This window comes from Littorina saxatilis, linkage group LG14, assembly GCF_037325665.1.
Source record: "Littorina saxatilis isolate snail1 linkage group LG14, US_GU_Lsax_2.0, whole genome shotgun sequence".
Taxonomy (NCBI): Eukaryota; Metazoa; Mollusca; class Gastropoda; order Littorinimorpha; family Littorinidae; genus Littorina; species Littorina saxatilis.
Window position 1 is genome coordinate 9,589,210 of NC_090258.1, and position 6,000 is coordinate 9,595,209.

The following is a 6,000-nucleotide window of genomic DNA, read 5'->3' on the forward strand; positions in this document are numbered from 1 at the left end:
TGTAAATAAAACAGTTAATTGTATGTAATGTGATTTGTAAGACGGAAATGGATAAACACTATCTTGCTGACCTGCCGACCTCCCCCCCCCCCCCCCCCCACACACACACACACACACACACACTCTACCGTTTTCCCGATCGAGCTCACAACTGTCATGAACAAAACCTGAGTATTCAAAACCAGTTTAAACGAAACTTAGATAAAGTCAGTTATTAGTACATACAATCTGTTTGGATAGATGCAAGAAAATAATGTCGTAATTTCTTATCTTTTAAAAAAAAAGATTTTGTATGGAGTTTGTGTACATTATACATTAACGCAGAAGCATGGTTATTCTATTTGGAAACAAGTTTTCATGCAATCGGATATTTTGGATAGTTTCTAATTATCTCAGCAAAGTTCTTTCACGGCCAATTTGTGAAAATACATATACCACAAAAATCCTTAGCATCGGGAAACACCACTTTCTTCAGAACGCGGAAACACCCAAGGTGTCTGATGGTTGCGAAAGAAGCTAACACGCTTATTGCTCACTCCCAAAATCAAATTCCTTGCATCTTCTGAATAATATCTTCTTGCAATAGCGTCGTCTTATACGTTTTTCAATTCTCTGTATAATGTGGTCAATATATGGAGGAACCCGCTTCTTGATAGCCAGGGTAGGTACACTTGGGTAACTAGCGGAATATGCTTGTGTTGCTCGAAAAGTCTAAACCCTTGCTTTGTTAGGCCAAATTTCTACGCAATCCAATGATTCGTTCTTGGCTGTCTGTGCCTTTCTGAACAAATGTATATGATTGCTGGATTTTTGTGTGGCTGAATGATATTCACGCCGGTGGACAGTAATCCCGTGATTTCATTGACCCAGTACACAATGGGCATTTCCTCATTTTGAGCAGAAGCTGACTCAAATATCTGTGATATTATTCTACATTATCAGTCATGTCATCATGAATTTCCAGAGGGCTATAACATGTTTTTCTTTGCAAATATTGATTTACTGCTAGTCATTGGTTTTCTCCATGGTGGGTTAACAGTGGGGAATGGTATATACTTTGAGAACCCAAGGCGAACACACTAACCACTGAAAATACGTATTGTTTGTGCATGAAATCTTAATAATAGCATGTGTTAATTTACACCATGTTTTGGATGTCAGAGTCAATTCCTTTCTGGTCGGGCCCGGTGTGACGTTTTCATCTTTCGCCGTGTTGATATTTCGCTTCTCGGCCTCGTTGATCTAGTATACACTCTACACTGAACAAAAAAAAAAACCACTTCGATAGTACTGATGAGCGACCTTGTGTACCTTACATTCATGGGGCCAAATTTGTCCAACCAATTTGTTTTATTTAACTTAGAAATTTGATTCTTCCTAAAATGTTTTCCTTCTTACTCAAGGGACGTATGTTACGAGTGATTGTTCTGAAAAGTGACTATTTACATGATTGTTCTAAAAGTCTACTATTTATTTCATCGTAATCATGTAAGCCCTCATACGTGATTGTTCTGAAAGCTTACTAATTTACATGATTGTTCTGAAACTCTACTAAAGGTAAACTTGTTTCACCCGTGAAATGTTGTCATATATGGAGCAATATGTATACTTTGTGTCTTCGTGGGTTTTTTGGGTGTTTGTTTCTGTGTCCGAGACAGCTTCATAATGCGTGTTTGTGTGTGTTTGAGTTGATCCGTCTCTACACTCCCTTTTTTTTAGGTGTAGGGGGTGGGGGAGGTTAATTCATATCAATTGACACTTTATCAAACCATTTGAATAATTCATATAAAAAAATCTGGTGGTTGCTGTGTGATAAAAAAAAAAAGTGTAACTGAAAACAGAGATGTGCTAATAAATTTAGCTTTCATGTGTGTGTATGTGTGGTGTGTGTGTGCCTATGTATTCAGTGTACTGGCGTCGGAAACGGGGGGGAGGGGGGGGACAGCTGGTCCTGGGATGGGGGGGGGGGGGGGGGGGGGGGGGGGGTGGGGCAAACATGTCTTCTTGCCCCCCCCCCCCCCAACATCAGTTTAGGATGACAAAAATATTCACAGAGAGAGAGAGAGAGAGAGAGAGAGAGAGAGAGAGAGAGAGAGAGAGAGAGAGAGAGAGAGAGAGAGAGAGAGAGAGAGAGAGAGAGAGAGTTGATAAACAAAATACTCCCCCCCCACACACACACACAAAAAGAAGTATATTGTCTCGCGTGCAAGAACTTTATAGCCCAGACTCCCCACCCATATCGGAACCCCGGCCATCTCCTCACGTCTCTCATCCCCTCTCCACTTGAATTTTTAGTTCATAAAAATAAAAGATAAAGTTTCATTTGTGAAAATTATTTGTTGTGCCTTTTGTCTTTAAAGGGTCAAAAGTAGCTTCTATTTTCCCTCTTTGCCATGCCTTTCGATCCATTTTGGTGACCTAGCCACATAGCATGGCAAAGAGGAAAAATCAAAAATGTATATGTGTCCCTTTAATACCTGTAATTAGAATTTTGAGTTGGGAATACTCAAGAAGAATCATTACATTTTTGAAGATTATAAATAATTTTTGTCTTTGAACATTTAATTTCAATTTTGAGTTGAGAACAATAAAGAAGACATGTTCAATGTATGAAACGTATTACTTGTTGAGTTTGTATTCATTGGGCGGGGGTATAAATATCAATTTCACTTAAGATTTGGTATCATTGTATCAAAATATTGTTCTATTTACTTACAGACATACACACAGACAGACGGACAAAGTGAATCCAGTATACCCCCTCCAACTTCATTGGGCTGGGGTATAAATATCAATATCACTTAAGATTTAGTATCATTGTATCAAAATATTGTTCCACATACAGACATACACACAGACAGATGGACAAAGTGAATCCAGTATATATACCCCCCTCCAACTTCGTTGGGCAGGGGTATTCATATTGTTCTATATCTGACAACATTTCACGGGTGAAGCAAGTTTACCTTTAGTAGAGTTTCAGAACAATCATGTAAATTAGTAAGCTTTCAGAACAATCACGTATGAGGGCTTACATGATTACGATGAAATAAATAGTAGACTTTCAGAACAATCATGTAATAGTCACTTTTCAGAACAATCACGCGTAACAGACGTAACCATTCAGTACACGTTTTCGAAGAATTCGATTCTTGGGGTGAAATGTATTAAATTTTACCACCAATTTTCTTCACATGCAAGAAACTGACATGCTTTTCGTCCATAAATAATTTCACTTCTTAATTTTACCAGGAAACAACATTTCAGTCTTGAGTATATATGTCGAGGGGGAAATATGTACACAGGCGAAAGATGAAATCGTGACACCGGTATTTCTCAGCTGGCCCTCGTATGGTTAAGGAAAAAGCAAATGAATGTAGACCTACTTTGCCATGCAAGGAGATAAACTAATGTTTGAACGATGAAAGTAGTGTTTTTCCCCACCCCACCCTCTCTGTCTTTGTCTCTGTCCCCCTTCGATCTGTCTCTGTCTCTGTCCTTCTGGTTGCCTCTCTCTCTCTTTATCTCTGTCCCCCTTCGATCTGTCTCGGTCTCTGTCCTTCTGGTTGCCTCTCAACTCTTTGTTTCTTACTCTTGTCGTCTCTCTCCGTGTCTCTGTTTTTGTCTGTCTCTCTGTCTGTCTGTATGCCTAAGTTTCTCTGTTTCTTCCTTTCTCTCTGTTCCTCTCTCTCTCTCTCTCTCTCTCTCTCTCTCTCTCTCTCTCTCTCTCTCTCTCTCTCTCTCTCTCTCTCTCTCTCTCTCTTTCTCTTTCTCTCACTCACTCTCTCTCTCTCTCTCTCTCTCTCTCTCTCTCTCTCTCTCCCTCTCTCTCTCTCTGTCTCTCTCTCTCTTTCTCTCTCCGCCCTCTCTGTATCTCTCTCCGCCCTCTCTGTATCTCTCTCTGTCTGTCTGTCTGTCTGTCTGTCTGTCTCTCTCTCTCTCTCTCTCTCTCTCTCTCTCTCTCTTTAACAACATAACCACAATATATATAAGATACGAGAGAAAACACAGAAAATAAACACACACAGGTACCAGCGACCGTGAGCGTGTTTTGCAAATCTATAGCGGCGTATGCTTTGAAATGAGTTTACAAACAGTAAAATAATACTCGATGGCGTTTATATGTCCAGCAAAAGTAGGCAGTTCTCGTTTAAATTAGTGTATACAGACTTATTTTATCGTCTTTACATTACACTCAAGGATCAAGTAGTTATGGATTACCTATTCGTATGTGAACGAATCGAATTTCTTTCTTGAGTTACATTTTTTCTGTTATTTATGGCGTACGTAAATCATATATATTTCATAATACATAATGCAATGTATGCGTCTTATCAAAAGGAAAGTACTCGTGTGCTTCAGGTGCGAATTCCAAACATACAGGCTAGCTTCTATTTCGCTTGTGAAAAACAACTTTTGTTTTTGTTGTAATTTCTATTCTCGAGCGTCCTTTGTTGTGTTTACCGCTAAGAATTCCCTCCTCCACTTCAAATATCGACCGAATAAACGGTAAATCTACTAACTTGTTGTCCCTCTCACCAGCTTTGTAGAATTGCAAATTCATAGATCAGTTTAGTGCAGCTGTGCCACCATGCATGTTGTATCGGAATTCGGCGTATGCTTCCTGAATGGCGGGGTAAAAAACGGTCATACACGTAAAAATCAACTCGTGCTAAAAACATGAGTGAACGTGGGAGTCTAAGCCCATGAACGAAGAAGAAGAAGAAGAAGAAGAATTATCTAAATGAAAGAAGGCGTGTAATTTGTTTCAAAGGAAAACAACAGTCAACTATTATTTTAGGAAGTTGACATTTCTTAGAAGGATAGTAGAAACGAGCGTTACATGTGTCCGAGTTTCAACATCAAGATTCCACCTGTCGTAAAGAAAGCCGGTTGTAGATCAGTCAATGTAAACCGAATTTTGACTATAAAAGAACACAGACCTTTACACTTCCAGAGATCATATTCCTCATATGTACACAGAAACACACGATGCTTTTGTGTCTGCACGATATTGGCTTGCCAACTTCCGCTCGAATCCCATAACTGTCAGAGGGAAAAAGGTTGATGCATATGGTGTATTTGTGACAATGATCGTCTGAAACACCACCAGTAATAAACCCGTCCAAATATATGCATGGAGAAACAATGGCCACGACAGATTGTAATCAGTCAGGCAGAGAAATCAGTACAAGCAATCAGAATAATGGATCATGTATTTTTGTTGTTGACAATATTAGGTGTAGTAATATGCTTATTACCGGTGCGATATTTTATTTATCTCGTCCTTTATATGTGCTGTAATGAGCGTTGATGGGTCTGTGTAATATTATTTTGCGTTCTTTTTACCTGGTGAAAATATATGTCTACCGTTTATTGTTAGGATCTGTACAGTCAACCTCCATATTCGTCCACTCTGAAAAAAGTTTTAGTTTTGTTTTTGTTCTGTGTAAAATATTTTGAGAGTATATAATGCAAAAGGCCACACAGCTTTTTATAAAGACCTAACTGAATCGCACCAGTTTATAGACCCTCTTTTTATGATGCATATCCGGTTAAGAAATCATCTTTCCGGGGACTTTTCCAAGCCTTCAATATTTTTGTAAAGTTTATTATGCCTGCAATTCTCTGAAAAAGTATTTGCAAGTAGACCACAAACAGAAAATGCCGGCACATAATTGCATGCTATACATACTTAACATGTTAAATCAGTTATGACAACAAATATTCTTGCTTCTGCTGTTGCTGTCGCAGCCTATGACGTGGCTGCTATACTGTTGTTGTTTGTTGTTGTTGTTTGTTGTTGTTTGTTGTTTGTTGTTTGTTGTTTGTTGGTTGTTGGTGTTGTTGGTGTTGTTGGTGTTGTTGGTGTTGGTGTTGTTGGTGTTGTTGATAATGAGTATGTCCTCTGTGACCTCAGTAATGTAACTTATTAAGACTGCATTTTTGATGTTTCACTTCCATTTTTCCAACCGTTTTCTGCTTCCTTTTTCAGGTGCG

At 38.9% G+C, this 6,000-nt stretch overlaps 1 protein-coding gene across 1 annotated transcript in view; it reads left to right on the plus strand.

Annotated features, from left to right (window-relative positions):
* Positions 1 to 6,000, plus strand: part of LOC138947061 (uncharacterized) — a 112,047-nt gene that overhangs the window by 21,278 nt on the left and 84,769 nt on the right. Inside the window, exon 3 of the mRNA XM_070318482.1 lies at positions 5,996 to 6,000. This exon is cut by the window's right edge and continues 1,879 nt beyond it. The gene's annotated coding sequence lies outside the window, so the exon portion shown is untranslated. The remainder of the gene's footprint in view (positions 1 to 5,995) is intronic.